We start from the raw sequence: 17,744 nt of genomic DNA on the forward strand, positions 1-17,744 counted from the left end.
AACCAACTCAGCTCCCAAGAACTTACTTTGATTCCTTCCCTTTCCCAGACAGAGTGGCACAGTGGCTAGCATTGCTGCCTCACAGTGTCAGGGACCCCGATACTGTGTTGAGTCTCCCGCGTCTGTGTGGTTTTCCTTCGGGTGCTCCAGTTTCTTCCCACAATCACAGTGTTGGTTAGGTGCCCTGGCTATGCTAAATTCCGCCTCAGTGTATCCGAACAGGCGCCGGAGTGTGGTGGTCAGGGAATTTTCACGGTAACTTCATTGTAGTGTTAATGTACGCCTACTTGTGACACTAATAAATAAACTAATATCCCAGTAGTGATTATTCTCTTTTGAAACTGTGCTTTATTATGGAAATGGAATGATATAAATGCAAATACGGGTTGCAGATTTTTTTTCCAGGCTGCTAGTGAGCATTGTTGTGATAGCTTCAATTTATTATCAATTCAATCCCTCAAGATATTTTATTTCCCATTTTGGAAATAATCTCAATTTGGTTTTTAATTCCACACATGAAGTATTTTGCATTTTGCTACATTAAATTTAATCTGGTCTGCCCAAATTCCAAGTATGTTAAAATCTTCGTATAGTTTAGTCTCTTGTGTTTTTGGAGTCTGCCACTTCTGTTGGCTTTGTATCGTAGGCAACTTTGGCCGTGATGTTCCTGGCACCAACTGCTTTCAGATCACTTGTGAAGATATTCAACAAGAGAGGTCCAAAAGCAGACAGCTGTGGATCCCCACTGCTAACATTCCCTGTGATAACAACAAACTCTGTATCATTACCCTCTCTGTTCTATTAGTCCGTCAATTTACATACTAAAGTATATCCTCTGCCTGCTCTCTTTCTTTATGGTCCCAGAATTTGCTCATCTGAGGCGTAATTTTCCCATTTCGATGTTGTGGCTGGAATTTTACTGGAATGTCCAGGCGATTCCGGGGGCAGGTGAGACTCGGAAAATGGCACTCTCCTTTGGCCTAGGGAGGAATAGAACATAGAAAAAACATAGAAAAACTACAGCACAAACAGGCCCACAAGTTGGGCCGAACATATCTCTACCTACTAGGCTTACCTATAACCCTTTATCTTACTAAGTTCCATGTACTCATCCAGAAGTCTCTTAAAAGACCTTATCGAATCCACCTCCACCACCACCACTGGCAGCCGATTCCACTCACTCACCATCCTCTAAGTGAAAAACTTACCCCCGACATCTCCTCTGTAAACTCCTACAAACCTCAGGTGGATGAGCTGGCAAAATTCTGCCCTCAGTGCGGCAGTGGGTGGCTCTGGTTGTGTCTTTCCTGCTGGCCAGAATAGCAGGATCCCACGCCAGATTCTGCATTCGGAACCAAATTGCATTCCTCTCCCGCGTTCCTGGTTGGCTGGCAGCTGATTTGAACACCCACCATCAACTGGTGCGTCCAAAGATCCCAACGCCATATTTAAATGCCAGCACACCCATCTCACTCTCTCCAGCCCATCTATCTTTACCAGACTGTGCAAGGTGTCAGTAACCCAGAGGGAAAAGGAGAAGTCAGTTCCTTGTTTCAATCCCCTCTCATTGCCTGCAAGGTGCTCATGTCCCATTTGGACCTTTACCCACCACAGCTCCTCATGCACTGCCTTCCAGTAGGAAATGTGGTATTCCTTTGACTCCCTTATTTATGGCCTTTTTATGGAGACTTGTCTGGGTCCAGCTTCCTTCCCCTCAATCTTCCCTGTGCCCACCCATGTTTGTATTCCTCATCCACCGCTTGGCCCTCTGCCTGTTATCGCGAAACCTCACCCTACCCTGCATCATTTTGAATACATTATAATCTGCTTAGCGAAGTTAAAGTCAAATCTTCAGGTCTCATTGGATCTTCCCAACCACCGGGTGTAATCTCACCAGGGTGCAAATTACTGCTGGTATTTATAAACAGGAACCAGGCACCATGGCCTCTGAGAGGAAGGATGGAGGTGAGGGTCCCTCTCCACTGCATGCCGAGGGGGATGGGTCCAAGTGATAAACCTTAATGGAGTGGCTCTCTAGGAGTCTGACAGCCCTGAGAGTTCAGGATGAGGCAGCCTGAGTAAGAACGGTGCCTATTGGTTTTGCCTATCCCTGAAACAGGAAGCATCTGTACCCTCTAACATTCCCGAGACTCATGCCAATCATCATGAGTTAACCCTTAATAATGTCAGTTGCCCACATTCTCAAAGTCAAGGATATGAGGGAGCACTCGGGGTTCAAGGATAAAGCTTGGGTGCTCAGAATCAAGATGAAGTTGGCGTGTGGAAGTTCCAGATCGCAGCACATGCCATAAAGGATCTATTAGCTCTCAAGGTGGACATCACCATCCAGTTGACCCCGCCTATGAGGGGTAACCATTGAAACTTCCTGTCACGGTTCCCACTGATGTAGATATCAAGGGAGGGGACAACCAGACTGGAGGCTGGGGGTGACTCTGATGGGGGTGAGGGCATTGACCAAGACCTGTCAAGAAATGAAGATGAAAGGGTACCTGAGATGCGAGTGAGCAGGAGCTGCTGATAAACTATGGGACTGGCTGATTCCAGGACTGGAGGCCAATGGATAGGGGAGATTCTGAAGTTAAATGGCTGGGTCAGCAACTTGACTCCTCTCTCTGTCTCTCTTTCTCTCTCTCTGCCACTCTCTGTCTCTCCATCACTCTCTGTCTCTCTGTCTCTCCCTTTCTCTATCTCTGCCTCTCTCTGTCTCTCTGTCTCTCTCTGTCTCTTCGTCACTCTATCTGTGTCTCTTCGTCTTTCTCTCTGTCTCTCTCTGTGTCTCTGTCTCTCTCTCTCTGTCTCACTCTCTCTGTCTCTCTCTCTCTCTGCCTCTCTCTCTCTCATCCTCTGCAGCTTACAGAGAGATATGGAGAGGTTGGAACTGACTATCCTGCTAATTACAGAGCTGGAGGAGCTCAGACTCCAGCAATGTGTGGTGGCACCCAGGGAACACCCAGTGCCTGGAGACCAGGAGAAATCAAATCAAAAGGGAATCGGATAATCGTCTGGAAAGGAAAGATTTGCTGGACTGCAGGGAAAACATGATGTGGAGGTGCCAGCGTTGGACTGGGGTGGGCACAGTAAGAAGTCTCACAACACCAGGTTGACGTCCAACAGGTTTATTTGGCAGCACTAAGCTTTCGGAGACTCAAGCTCCTTCTTCAGGTGAGGGAGGACTTGTGCACTCCTGAAGAAGGAGCTTGAGGCTCCGAAAGCTTAGTGCTGCCAAATAAACCTGTTGGACTCCAAACTGATGTTGTGAGACTTCTTACTCTGCAGGTGAAAGGCAGGGGAGTTTGGGAGAGGCACCTCCCAAATCAGGCCCAGTCTCTGATTTAGCATCGAGAGCCCATTCACCATTACTAATATTATGGTGAGGGTGGAGCCTCTGGGAAGATTGTTCAGCTGGGCAGGGTGGGTTCGAGACTCCCATCTACTGCCGATATTACCGAACTTGAAAGCAGTGAGAAAATCCAGCTCTCCATGTCCCTGGGCAGCCAGCACAGGCCCAGTCTTGTGCCTCTCTCTCCGGTATTGTGATGCTGCAAGTATTGATTACTAAGCTGAAACCTTTCAACCGTACACTTTATTTATTACCGTCACAAATAGGCTTACATTAACAATGCAATGAAGTTACTCTGAAAATCCCCTAGTCATAGAAACACAGAAGGAGGACATTTGGCTCATTGAGTCTGCACCGACCCCAACCCCACTCAGTCCTCATCCCCATAGCCCCTCATATTTCTCCTGCTAATCCCCCAACACTAATGGTCAATTTTAGCATGGCAAATCAACCTAACTCGCACATCTAGGGATTGTGGGAGGAAACCGGAGCACCCGGAGGAAACCCACGCAGACACGGGGAGAATGTGCAGAGTCTGCACAGACAGCGACCTGAAGTCGGGAATCGAACCCAGGTCCAAATAGGCTTGCGTTAACACTGCAATGACATTGCTGTGAAAATCCCCTAGTCGCCACACTCCGGCACCTGTTCGGCCACACTGAGGGAGAATTCAGCATGGCCAATGCACCCTGACCAGCACGTCTTTCAGACTATGGGAGGAAACTGCAGCATCTGGAGAAAACCCATGCAGACACATAAGAACATAAGAAATAGGAGCAGGAGTAGGCCATCCAGCCCTTCGAGCCTGCCCCGCCATTCAATAAGATCATGGCTGATCTGTCGCTGCTCAGTTCCACTTTCCCGCCCTCTCCCCATAACCCTTAATCCCCTCTCCTATCAAAAACCCATCAACCTGCGTTTTAAAAATATTTAGCGAGGCAGCCTCCACCACTTCAACGGGCAGAGAATTCCAGAGAACACGGGGAGAACATGCAGACTCCGCACAGACAGTGACCCGAGGTTGGGAATCGAACCCGGGTCCCTGATGCTGTGAGGCAGCAATGCTAACCACCGTGCCGCCATGCTGAAACACCAGCAGAAACAGTGCTGTGCTTCAGTTTACAGCTACAGAAAGCAGTTGTGCAATTATTTCCCTTTTTCTTAGCAAACAGAAATCTGTCAGTGGTTAGCAAACCTGCTCTTTTCGAACAAATTATTGCTTTGACAGGTTTAATCTTTAATCTGGGTTGTGTGAAATTAGCAGCCACCAACATTAGACGGTTTGCATGAGCGTATTTGTAGATTAAAAGCAATCTGAACGAGATCATTTTCAGAATATTTTAGATTGAAACCGAATAGGTAATAGCTGAATACATGAAGAAGAAAGAAAAGTGACTTGCATTTATATAGCATCTCTATCCACCTTGGGATATCCTGAAGCATTAAGTGTAGCCATCTCTGAAAAGCAGCAGCCAATATGAGCACAGTGAACTGCTTGAAATTATAACATATAACAATTTTTATTTATTGGCCACAAATAGGCTTGCATTAACACTGCAATGACATTGCTGTGAAAATCGCCTAGTCGCCGCACTCTGGCGCCTGTTCGGGTATACTGAGGGAGAATTCAGCATGGCTAATGCACCCTAACCAGCACAATTTTCAGACTGTGGAAGGAAACTGCAGCATCTGGAGAAAACCCACGCAGACACGGGGAGAATGTGCAGACTCCGCACAGACACTGACCCAAGCTGGGAATCGAACCCGGGTTCCTGGCGCTGTGAGGCCCACATCCCTCCATACCCATTTTACCCATGTAGCTGTCCAAGTGCTTTTTAAATGACAAAATTGTGCCCGCCTCTAATGCTACCTCTGTGCTAACCACTGTGCTACCGTGCCACCATATCCAATTAAACAGAGAGATGGCTTGGTCAATCATCTCATTCTGGGGAATCTCAGCAGGAGTTCCTCAGGTTAGTGTCCTGAATCCAACCATCTTCGTCAATGACCTTCCTTTCATCATAAGGTCAGAAGTGAGGATGATGAATGCACAACTTTCACCCCCATTCACAACTCTTTCAGTCCATGTGAATACGCAACAAGATCTGGACAACATTCAGTCTTGGGTTGTAAAGTGGCAAATAACATTCACGCCCACGAATGGCCATTTGCGACAACAGAGTTTCCAACCACCTGCCCTTGACTCTCAATGGCATTACCATTACTGATAGCCCACTGTCAACATCCTCAAGATAACCACTGTCCAGAAACTGAACTAGACCAGCCATATAAATTAGTTTGGGTTATAAGGAGAGGCTGGATAGACTGGGACATTTTTCTCTGGAGCGTAGGAGGCTTAGGGGGAATCTCATGGAGGTTTATAAAATAATGAGGGGCACAGATCAGTCCCAAAGGTGGGGGGTCTAAAACTACAGGGCATAGGTTTAAGGTGAAAGATACAAAATAGTCCAGAGGGGCAATGTTTTCATGATGTGGAGATGCCAGCGTTGGACTGGGGTAAACGCAGTAAGGAGTCTGAAAACACCAAGTTTAAACCCGGTGTTTTCAGACTTAAACCTGGTGTTGTCAGACTTCTTGCAATGTTTTCACACAGAAGGTGACAAGTGTCTGGAACAAGCTGTCAGAGGTAGTATTAGAGGCGGGCACAATTTTGTCATTTAAAAAGCACTTGGACAGCTACATGGGTAAGATGGGTATGGAGGGATATGGGCCAAATGCTGGCAATTGGGAATAGCTTAGTGGTTAAAAAAGGACAGCATGGACAAGTTGGGCTGAAGAGCCTGTTTCCGTGCTGTAAACCTCTATGACCTAATGGGCCTTATTTTTCCATTTTGATTCTGAGTGTTGGGTGGACTTGAAACTGGGAGTGTTTTAGATCCGTCTTTTAGGCCTGTTCTCAGGTGGCCTCATGCACACTCTGCCTGAAGAAATATCAGCAATTCCAAATCGCACTGCAGTGACCAGAAGATCCTGTTTACAGCCATGAAACAGCTGGAAAATCATGCTCATCTACAAACTTCATCCCATCTACAAACTTCACTGCAGCAACTCTCCAAGGCTCCTTTGACAGCACCTTCCAAACCAGTGAGCTCTGAAGGTCATGGGCAGCAAATGCACGGGCACCTACAGGGTTCCTCTGCAAGCCACACATCATGCTAACTTGGAACTATATCACTGTTCCCTCCTTCCCATTCCACTCCCAGAAATTCCCACCTGGGGAATTAACGGACCTTTGGTTGGTCCACCAAACTTTCCATCCTGCCCGCAACGATTCCTGCCATTGGTGGGACTGGAAAATCCTGGCCACTGTGTCAAAATCCTGGATTCCTCTTCCTAGCAGCGCTGTGGGTGTACCTACACCGCATGGCCTGTGTGCTTCAGAAAAGTAGCTCACCACCACCTTCTTGAGAGTATTTGGGAATGGCAGAAAATGATGCCTACAAAAAACTTCTCTCTTTTCTGAGCATTATTTTCACAGAAATTATAGAACCTCTACAGTGCAGAAGGAGGCCATTCAGCCCATTGAGTCTGCACTGACGACAATCCCACCCAGGCCCTACCCCTATATCCCTACATATTTACCCACTAATCCCTCTAACCTACACATCTCACGACACTAAGGGGCAATTTTTTTTAGCATGGCCAATCAACCTAACCTGCACACCTTTGGACCGTAGGAGGAAACTGGAGCACCCGGAGGAAACCCACGCAGACATGAGGAGAATGTGCAAACTCCACGCAGACCAGTGACCTAAGCCAGGAATCAAACCCAGGTCCCTGCAGCTGTGAAGTAGCAGTGCTAACCACTGTGGTACTGTGCTGATATTTTCGAGTAGGTAAAGTGATGGAAGAGAGAGGAAAGGATTTGCAGAAGAACAAATGTGGAAGAATGTATGTGAACTTAAATAAAATAGCAAATGCTGAAAAAACTCAGCAGATCAGGTGGAGAGAGCAATTAACAGCCAGAATTTTCTGACCCACCCGCAGATGGGATTCTCCAGTCCCGCTGCAGGTTGAGTGCCAAATTCTCTGTTCTCGCTGGCAGAGATGGCGAAGAGTTTTAGACCCAAGAATTCCAGCCAATGTTCCAAGTCTACATAATGTCCTTGGAACTCAATGCCAACTTACTCCCACATACAAAACTTCACCAATCCCAATAAAAGTTGGCAGCCCTGCAGAGAACCATTGCATTAGATGTTGAGTGAAGGTCCATCAAACCAAATCCTGAAATTAGCACACCCACCACAATGTGACATCACCAATTGGTCAGTCATGTGGACTATCTGAGTGAGATTGATCATTTGAAACTTAATTAGCATGTTTACTCATCTGGGTAAGCTCTTTTTGGGCCACTGAACTCATTTATAACCATCTATTCCTTATTTTGATGAATAGTTGTTACCTTGGGACTTTGGCCTGTTTTATGAAGTGACTGTGCCAATCCTTGCTTTCCTGCCTTGTTAGCTGTTTGTGTCAATTTACTTTCGATAAAACTCCAAAATGGACGTTGGAAATTCTGAGGGCAAAATAGACAGCTTAAGATGTGCAACAGATAGAAATACTGCACTTGAAGGGTACTTTTGATAGAAGAAGTCAGATTTAAATTTCAATAATGTGCAGGTTAGGTGGAATGGCCATACTAAATGGCCTCTTAGTGTCTCAGGGTGTGCAGGTTTGGGGGAATTAGTGGAATAAGTAGGTGGGGTCACGAGAACCGTGCAAGGAGGTGGGCCTGAGCAAGATGCTCTGTCGGAGAGTCGGTGCAGATCCAGTGGGCTGAATGGCCTCCTTTAGCACTGTAGGAATTCCACAATTCTATGAATAAAGACAGCTAATGATAAAGAAGAGAGAATGGAAAAATGGAGGACAACAGGGTGGGCAGATTTACATTTATTCATTTTTTACTGTAATTTTTTTGTTTACGCTTGATATTTTGCTAATCAAGGTGATCTTGACACACACGTTTTTTGTTCGTGAGGTGTGGACATCACTGGCTGGGCTAAAATTGTTTTGTCCATATCTGTCTGTCCTTGCTCAAGTCAACCACAATGCTGTGGGTCTGGAGTCACATGTAGGCCAGACCGGGTGAGGGCAGGTTTCCTTCCCTACAGGACTTTAGTGAACCAGATGGGTTTTTCATAGAATCCCAACAGTGCAGAAGAAAGCCATTCGGCCCATCGAGTCTGCACCAACCCCAGTCCTACCTAAACTCTATTCCTGTAACCCCATATATTTACCTTGCTGATCCCCTGACAGTCGGATCAGTTTAGCATTGCAAATCAATCTAACCTGCACATCTTTGGAGAGTGGGAGGCAACCAAAGCACCCGGAGGAAATCCATGCAGACATGGGGAGAATGTGCAAACTCCACACAGCCAGTGACTCGAGGCTGGAGTTGAACCCGAGTCCCCAGACGCTGTGAGGCATCAATGCTAACCACTGTTCCACTTATTCCTGTATCAACAATGGACAATTGTTTCCTGGTCATCATGAGATTTTTAATTCCAGATTTTTATCAAATTCAAATTTCACCATCTGCCAAGATGTGGTGACTGTCCCTTTAAGGATCAAATTGATCCTTAAAGGGACAATCACCACAGAGTGATTCAAACATAGGTCATAGAGTCATAGAGGTTTACAGCATGGAAACAGGCCCTTCGACCAACTTGTCCATGCTTCCTTTTTTTTAAATCTCTAGGCTAATCCCAATTGTCCGCATTTGGCCCATATCCCTCTATACCCATCTTATCCATCTAGCTATCTAAATGCTTTTTAAAAGACAAAATTGTACCTGCCTCTGGCAGCTTGTTCCAGACACTCATCACTCTCTGTGTGAAAAAATTGGCCCTGTGGACACTTGTATCTCTCCCTTCTCACCTTAAAGCTATGCCCTCTGGTTTTGGACACCCCTAACTTTGGGAAACGATATTGACAATCTAGCTGATCTATGCCTCTCATTATTTTACAGACCTCTATAGTATCACCCCTCAGCCTCCTACGCTCCAGAAAAAAAAGTCCCAGTCTATCCAGCCTCTCCCTATAACCCAAACCATCAAGTCCCGGTAGCATCCAATAAATCTTTCTGCATTCTTTCTAGTTTAATAATATCCTTCCTACAATAGGGTGTCCAGAGCTGCACACGGTATTTCAAGTGTGGCCTTACCAATGTCTTATACAACTTCAACAAGATGTCCCAACTTTGTATTCAATGTTCTGACTGATGAAACCAAGCATGCTGAATGCCTTCTTCATCACTCTGTCCACCTGTGACTCCACTTTCAAGGAGCTATGAACATGCACCCCTCGATCTCTTTGTTCTGTAACTCTCCCCAACGCCTTCCCATTAACTGAGTAAATCCTGACCTGGTTCAATCTACCAAAATGCATCACGTCTCATTTGCTTAAATTAAACTCCATCTGCCATTCGTTAACCCACTGGCCCAATGGATCAAGATCCCGTTGTAATTGGAGATAACTTTCTTCACTGTCCACTATGCCACCAATCTTGGTGTCATCTGCAAACTCACTAACCATGCCTCCTAAATTCTCATCCAAATCATTAATATAAATGACAAGTAACAGTGAACCCAGCACTGATCCCTGAGGCACTGGTCCTCACAGAATTACCCTGAGTCTTTAGAATATTAGTCCAATGACAATTCCAGTATTGCCATCATCTTCCCGTGTAAAGTTGCGTTGGGAGTTGTTTTATTGTCATGGAATATCGGCTCAGAGACTTTCAAAACTGGCTATCCCAGGCTTTGACAAAGGGTCAGGTCGAGGGACATGGAGTTGGGGGTAGGGTGTTAGCGTGGATAGAGGATTGGTTGTCAAATAGGAGGCAGAGAGTGGGGGTCAACGGGTGCTATTTGGATTGGTGGATGGTGACTAGTGGAGTGCCCCAGGGGTCGGTGCTGGGGCCTCAGCTTTTTACCATTTATATAGATGATCTGGAGGAGGGAACCGAGTGCAGGGTGTCGAAATTTGCGGATGACACCAAGATTGGGGGAACGGCAAATTGTGCGGAGGGTGTGGAGAGTCTGCAGAAGGATCTAGATAGGCTGGGCGAGTGGGCCAGGAAATGGCAAATGGAATTTAATGTTGGCAAGTGTGAGGTGGTCCACTTTGGTAGAAATAATGGTAGGAAGGACTATTACTTACGTGGAGAAAAACTGCAGCAGGCGACGGTGCAGAGGGACCTCGGGGTCCTTGTGCATGAGTCGCAAAAACCCAGCTTGCAGGTGCAGCAGGTGGTCAGGAAGGTGAATGGGATGCTGGCCTTCATAGCGAGGGGGATTGAATATAAAAGTAGGGAGGTCTTGCTGCAGCTGTATAGGGCATTGGTGAGGCCGCAGCTGGAGTACTGTGTGCAGTTTTGGGCGCCGCACCTGCGCAAAGATATTTTGGCCTTGGAGGGAGTGCAGAGGAGGTTTACTAGGCTGATACCGGAGTTGAGGGGGTTGAGCTGTGAGGAGAGGCTGAATAAACTAGGCTTGTACTCGTTGGAGTTTAGAAGAATGAGGGGAGATCTCATTGAGACGTATAAGATGATGAATGGGATGGATAGGATAGAGGTGGAGAGACTCTTCCCGCTCAAAAAAGACAGTATGACTAGGGGGCACAGCCTCAAGATAAAGAGGGGGCGGTTTAGAGCGGAGTTGAGGAGGAACTTCTTCACTCAAAGGGTGGTGAATCTCTGGAATTCTCTGCCCGTTGAAGTGGTGGAGGCTGCCTCGCTAAATATTTTTAAGACGCGAGTTGGTGGGTTTTTGATAAGAGAGGGGATTAAGGGTTATGGGGAGAAAGCGGGAAAGTGGAACAGAGCCACGACAGATCAGCCATGATCTTATTGAATGGCGGGGCAGGCTCGAAGGGCTAGATGGCCTACTCCTGCTCCTATTTCTTATGTTCATCTTTTCTCCCCTTACAGATACTGCCAGACCTTTTCCAGCATTTTCTCTTTTGGTTTCAGATTCCAGCATCCGCAGTAATTTTCTTTTACCCCTGGCAGAGGACCACTTTGTTAAAGGGGATTGACAGGGTAGCTGCCGCGATGTTTCCCCTTGCTGGACGTTCTAGAACGAGAGGCTACAGTTTTAGGCGAAGGGAGTGGCAGATCCAAAACAGAAATGAGGAGAAATTTATTCATTCAAAGAGTCATGAATTTGTGGGATTTCGACGCCAGAGTGCAGTGGACGCTGGAACACTAAATAAATTCAAGGGGAGACAGATAGTCTTTTAATTAGTAGCAGGATGAAGAGTTATAGGAAGGTGGAGATGAAGCCGAGATGTGATCAGCCATGATCGGATTGTATGGCGGAGCAGGCTGGGTGGGCAGAATTGGCGACTTCTGCTCCTAGTTCTTATGTTCTTCAGCACGGACTGTGGTGGTACAAAGACTGATACAGACTAGTGACAAATTATTGGAATTATTTTGTGTCATGAACTCATGCCAGATAGACAATGGGCCAAGACTGGCAAAATCCATTTTACCGAAGGAAGAAAGGCTTGAAATTATACAACGCCTTTCACGTCCTTCAGAATGTCTCAGCACACTTTACGGCCAAGGAAGTGCAGTCACTGCTGTAGCGTAGGAACGAAGAGCCCTCTCAGTCAGCACAGACACGGGCCTTTCATCCCATTATTTTGGACGTTGTTTAAACTTAAGTTCTCCAAATGGGACAGGCCGGTGTTCCCATACACCCAGCTCCGTGTCAACTGCCGTTCAACATTCCCCGCCCCAAAAAACAGTTTGATTTCCCAACCTCCTTAAATGAAGGAATGAAGCGACGGCAGCCCTTTAAGTGTAAGTGGTATGGAGAATTTAGTTTGGTGTAATAATTCGTACCCCGTGGTCATCCAGATAGCGAAACAATTCACTGACTGCACTGAGGCAGACTCCAATTTTAAAGCAGTGAACGGTCATGTTAACCTAGCCTGCATCCAGAGTTATCCAAGCGACATGCCAATAAATTGTCGAGACGTGGGAAGCTAATCAAGATCTTGGGAGCTTTTATTGTAAGCATTTCTCAAATGGCTGATCCAAGCGCTGAGATGGTGGCTCCTTGGCAAGTAAATACAGAATCTTGTTGCTACGGTCTCATTTTATTTATCCCTCCTCTGACATTGGCACTGTCTGAGTGCAGTGTACTGGATCATAGTGGAGCATAACCCTCCCATTAATTTATTTTTCTATTTACAGAGATTGCCAGACATTTGTAGAGATGGAAGGGGTGGGGTGGTGTGGGGGGGGGGGGGGGGGGGGGGGGTTGGTGGGGGGTTGGAGCGGTGAGCAAAATGTAGTAAAACTTCATTTTAAAGATTAACATCAAGGATTAACCTCTTTCCTTCAGAATCACTGCCCTCCTGAGAGACCATGTTTCGCCTGGAGTGTAGTTCATTTCAGTTTCTGTTGTATGCTTATAGTGTGGATTTAACCACCCCTGTAAAAACAGGTATGTCTGAACAGATACATTAACATATATACCAAGGCTTTTATTGAGTAGCCATGTCATTATTGAAAGAGATCAACGGAAGCGGTAAATACCTTCTTAAAGTTTAAAGTTTATTTATTTGTCAAAGTAGGTTGAAGCATTAAGTGTGGTCATCTTTGAACACAGTGAACTGCTTGAAGCTGTCATATTATTCTAACGTATTATTTATTATTCACAAATAGGCTCAAATTAGCACTGCAATTAAGTTACTGTGACAATCCCCAGGTCCTGTTCGGGTCAATGTGCCCAAGCAGCGCGTCTTTCAGGCTGTGGCAGGAAATCGGAGCACCCGGAGGAAACCCATGCAGACATGGGGAGAACGTGCAGACTCTGCACACAGACAGTGACCCAAGCCGGGAATCAAACGCAGGTCCCTGTGACGCAACAGTGCTGCTAACCACTGTGCCACCGTTCCAAAAGTATTCAAAACTAACGATTCATCCAAAGATGTGCGGGTTGGGTGGATTGGCCACGCTAAATTGCCCCTTAGTGCCCCAAGGCGTGTAGGTTCGGGGAACTAGAGGGGTTAATATGGGGATTATGGGGATAGGGCAGTGGTGGTGCTGGGCAAGATGCTTTGTCGGAGAGTTGGTACAGACTCACTTGGCTAAATGCCATCTTCCTGCGCTGTAGGGATCCCATGTATGTCATGAGAGATGTGAACCTTTTAATGTACTTAAGTATGCAGTGTAAAGAATCAACCAGGAAATCGTTTTTAATGTGCTTTTGTCTTTTGAATGCTGCAGCATTCAGTGTGAAAACTCAGTGCAACATCTAAACATTATATTTGTCTTCCGATCATTCTCACAGTTTCTGATCCACATCAAAGTGTATCATACCACCACGCACAGAAAAAAAACGCAGGAAACTTCAGTTCATCAACAATATCTGCTTGATTTATGCCTGGTGTGCTCCGGAAAATGTTGCTGAACATGAAATATTATACACGACAACAATGTACAAAAAGATTTCATCAAATTGTTTGATGGCCAGCACAGACATGATGGGCCACAGGGTCTCTCTCTCTGCTGTAAATGTCCGTGGGCAGAATTTCCCCGCTGGGGAATCATGGGGACAGGACCATGCACGTTGACTTTGGGCAGGATTTTCCAGTCTGGTGGCAAGCAAGACTGGAAAATCTTGCCCTCTGACTCTAAATCATAGAATAGTTACAGCGAAGAAGGAGACTATTCAGTTCTTCGAATCTGTGCCAGCTCTCCGCCAGAGCAATTTAGTTAGTACAAAGACCCCCGCTCTTTCCCACTAGTTCTGAAATTCTTTCCCCTTCAGGTGCTTATTAAATTCCCTTTTGCACATCACTGAGGGGGCACGGTGGCACAGTGGTTAGCACTGCCGCCTCACAGTGCCAGGTGCCCGGGTTTGATTCCTGGCTTGGGTTACTGTCTATGTGGAATTTGCACATTCTCCCCGTGCCTGCGTGGGGTTTCCTCTGGGTGCTCTGGTTTCCTCCCACAGTCTAATGTTGTGCAGATTAGGGGAATTGCCATGCTGAATGTGCAGGGTTACGGGGATAGCGTGGAGGGAAAGGCCTGGTTAAGATGCAGAATTGCTGCAGGCTCAATGGGCCGAATGGCCTCTTTCTGTGTAGTAGATGTTCTATTGGTTTTTAAAAAGTCATCGTTAAATCTGCCTCCACCAATCTCTCAGGCAGTGCAATTCAGACTGGGACCCATTCACTGTGTAAAGTAAACTTTTCCTCAAATTGCCTTTGAATCATGTTAAATCCACCTTCTCTAGTTTTCAACTCTTTCGCTAGTGCAACCGATTTCTTGCTTTCTACTGTTCAGAACCCCCATGGTTTTGCACACCTCTGTCAGATGTCCTCTCAACCTTCTTTGCTCGGAGGAGAGCAATCCCAGCTTCTCCAACCTATCCTGAGGACTGAAGACCCTCATACCTACACTCATTCTCATAAAGCTCGCCTCCACCCTCTCTTCACATAAACATGTTGCACCGATTAAGAATTAGACATAATGGGCAGAATTTTCTGGACATGTCACAGAGGAGGCCAGAGAACGTGGTAAGCATATTCAACGGGCTTTAGTGGGACTGGAGCACTCAACCAGTGTCTTAAAAAGCACGTCAAACTTTCTTGTTTTTGTTCTCTGTCACTTTATGTAGAAAATTGCAATCCCGTACGCCTTCCTAGCCACTTCTAACAAGTGACATCACAGAACAGGGAATAAATTCTCTGAGGTGAATGTGAGAGTGTACGGCCAAGCTACAGTCTACACTCAAAAGGATAATCTTGAGTTTAGTATTCAGTCTAGGATGAGCTGGCATGATGGCAGTACGGTTACCCTCGCAGCGCCAGGGACCCGGGTTCGATTCCTGGCTTACAAAGAACAAAGAACAAAGAACAACCCAGCACGGGAAACAGGCCCTTCGGCCCAACGAGCCCGAGCCGCCGCATCCTCCTACACCTACCCTGCCCCGCGTGTCTGCGAGTGGAACCCCTAACTTAGCCAGATTCAGGGGAGAATAGTGTCAATTTGGTAAACCAGTCAGCCTAAGAGCACATCTTTGGGGTGTGGGAGGAAACCGGAGCGCCCAGAGGAAACCCACGCAACCACAGGGAGAATGCGCAAACTCCCACAGACACAGGCCCAAATCCATGTATCTGCACAGCTAGCAGTGATAGTCACCGAGCTGTTGCGGCGCCCGTCTACCGGTCCAGGATCAAGCACACACACCGACACAAAGTACTAGGCCACTCCCGGAACCTCCAAGAGCAGCCCACGCACGACCCACCGTGTGCATGCCCCTCGTTTGACAACAAGGTGGACCACCACCTGCGGAATAAAAAGACAGAAACGTTAACATATAAGTCTGCATTTCCGGTGTCTCCCGAGGCTCTGACCCTATTTAATACCCCCTACTATAACCCTCTATCCTTGTTTCACTCATGTGTCTATCTAAGTAAACCTTAAACAAGTCCAACGTTCCTGCCTCCACCACCCTACTCGGTAGCGCGTTCCATACCCCCACGACCCTCTGCGTGAAGAACCTTCCTCTCACATCCAAATTATACTTCTCCCCCCTCACCCTTAGATCATGACCTCTCGTAATTGTACCCAGTCTAGGGAGCAGCCTCTCACTATTGACTCTATCTATTCCCTTCAGTATCTTATATACCTCTATCATGCCTCCCCTTAATCTCCGTCTTTCCAAGGAGAAAAGTCCCAGTTTCTCCAACCTTTCCTCGTAACTCAGTCCTTCCATGCCAGGCAACATCCTGGTAAACCTCCTCTGCACCCTCTCCAGGGTCTCCACGTCCTTCCGGTAGTAAGGTGACCAGAACTGGACGCAGTACTCCAAATGCGGCCTGACCAACGTTCTGTACAACTGAAGCATTAGACGGCAGCTCCTACACTCTATACCCCTTCCTATAAAGGCTAGCATTCCATAAGCTTTCCTCACAACCTTCTCTACTTGTGTCGCAACCTTCATAGACTTGTGAACCTGCACTCCCAGGTCCCTCTGTATTTCTATACTCCTAATCGGTCTACCTTTTATCACGTAGCTCCTCTCTGCATTATTCCTTCCAAAAGGCTTGGGTCACTGTCTGTGTGGAATCTGCACCTTCTCCCCGTATCTGGGTGGGTTTCCTCCAGGTGCTGCAGTGTCTTCCCACAATCTAAAAGAGGTGCATTGGCTGTGCTAAAGTCTCCCTCACTGTACCCGAACGGGTGCCAGAGTGTGGCAGCTAGGCGATTTTCACAGTAACTTCATTGCAGCGTTAATGCAAGCCTACTTGTGACACTAATAAATAAACTTAAACTTTAATTGATATTATCCCGAGTTGTGGTAAAGTTTTGGATGTGACTTCAGTGCGGCGTAGATGAGGCAAATGAGGAATCTTCCTGCTCTAATTGGTTAGTAGTGTCCAATGCTGGAAAGAACGTTTCTTTAGCGATGACAATATCAGCCTTGATGCCACGCAGCCTGGCTCAAAACTTTTGTAACATTCAGGATCGGGGTTCACGGCTAATTTTGCAGGGAAGAGATTGTGGAGTGTTACTCAAGCAACAATGCAGCTCCCTGAGGGAAAAGTACTGAAGAGCATTTTCTTTTAAACTACATTTTGATGGCATTAGCATTGCGAATACCACACCAATTATTCCACTTAACACACTTACATAAGAATATGAATCAGATTATATTTCCCTCTACTATTCAGCGGTCGCCAGGAGCTCTTTGGAGAAGCAATTGATGATACTAGAATGAAGGGATTTGTAATTTAATCATTCCGCACACCAGGGAGACCGAGTGTGGGAGGTGATGTTGAGGTATGAAGAGAAAGGCAGCCCAGCCCTGAATCGACAGGTGGGATTGTGACTTTGTGTTTCCCACCCACCTGATGCCAGGTTTGCCGAGTGAGCCCGCTGCTGTTCTCAAACTCCAGCCAATGAAAATATATGACTAATACGGGCAAAGTACTGTGAATGCTGCTGGCAGAAAAAAAACCCCAGAAAAACCTGGCCACATTTGTGGAGAGAGGAACACAGCAGTTAATGTTTCGAGTCCATTTCAGCCTTCTATAGAACTGAAAAGGGATAGTGAAGTTTATTTATTAGTCACAAGTAGGCTTACATTAACACTGCGATGAAGTTACTGTGAAAATATCTAAGTCGCCACACTCCGGCACCTGTTACATTGAGGGAGAATTTAGAATCATGGAATCATAGAATCTGCGCAGTGTAGAAAGAGGCCACTCGGCCCACCAACAACTGTCCCACCCAGGCCCTATCCCAATAAACCCGCTTATTTATCCTCTAACCTATGCATCCCAGGACATTAAGGGGCAATTTAGCATGGCCAATGCACCTAAACTGCACATTTTTGGA

This window comes from Carcharhinus amblyrhynchos, chromosome 4, assembly GCF_965287045.1.
Source record: "Carcharhinus amblyrhynchos chromosome 4, sCarAmb.v2.hapA, whole genome shotgun sequence".
Taxonomy (NCBI): domain Eukaryota; kingdom Metazoa; phylum Chordata; class Chondrichthyes; order Carcharhiniformes; family Carcharhinidae; genus Carcharhinus; species Carcharhinus amblyrhynchos.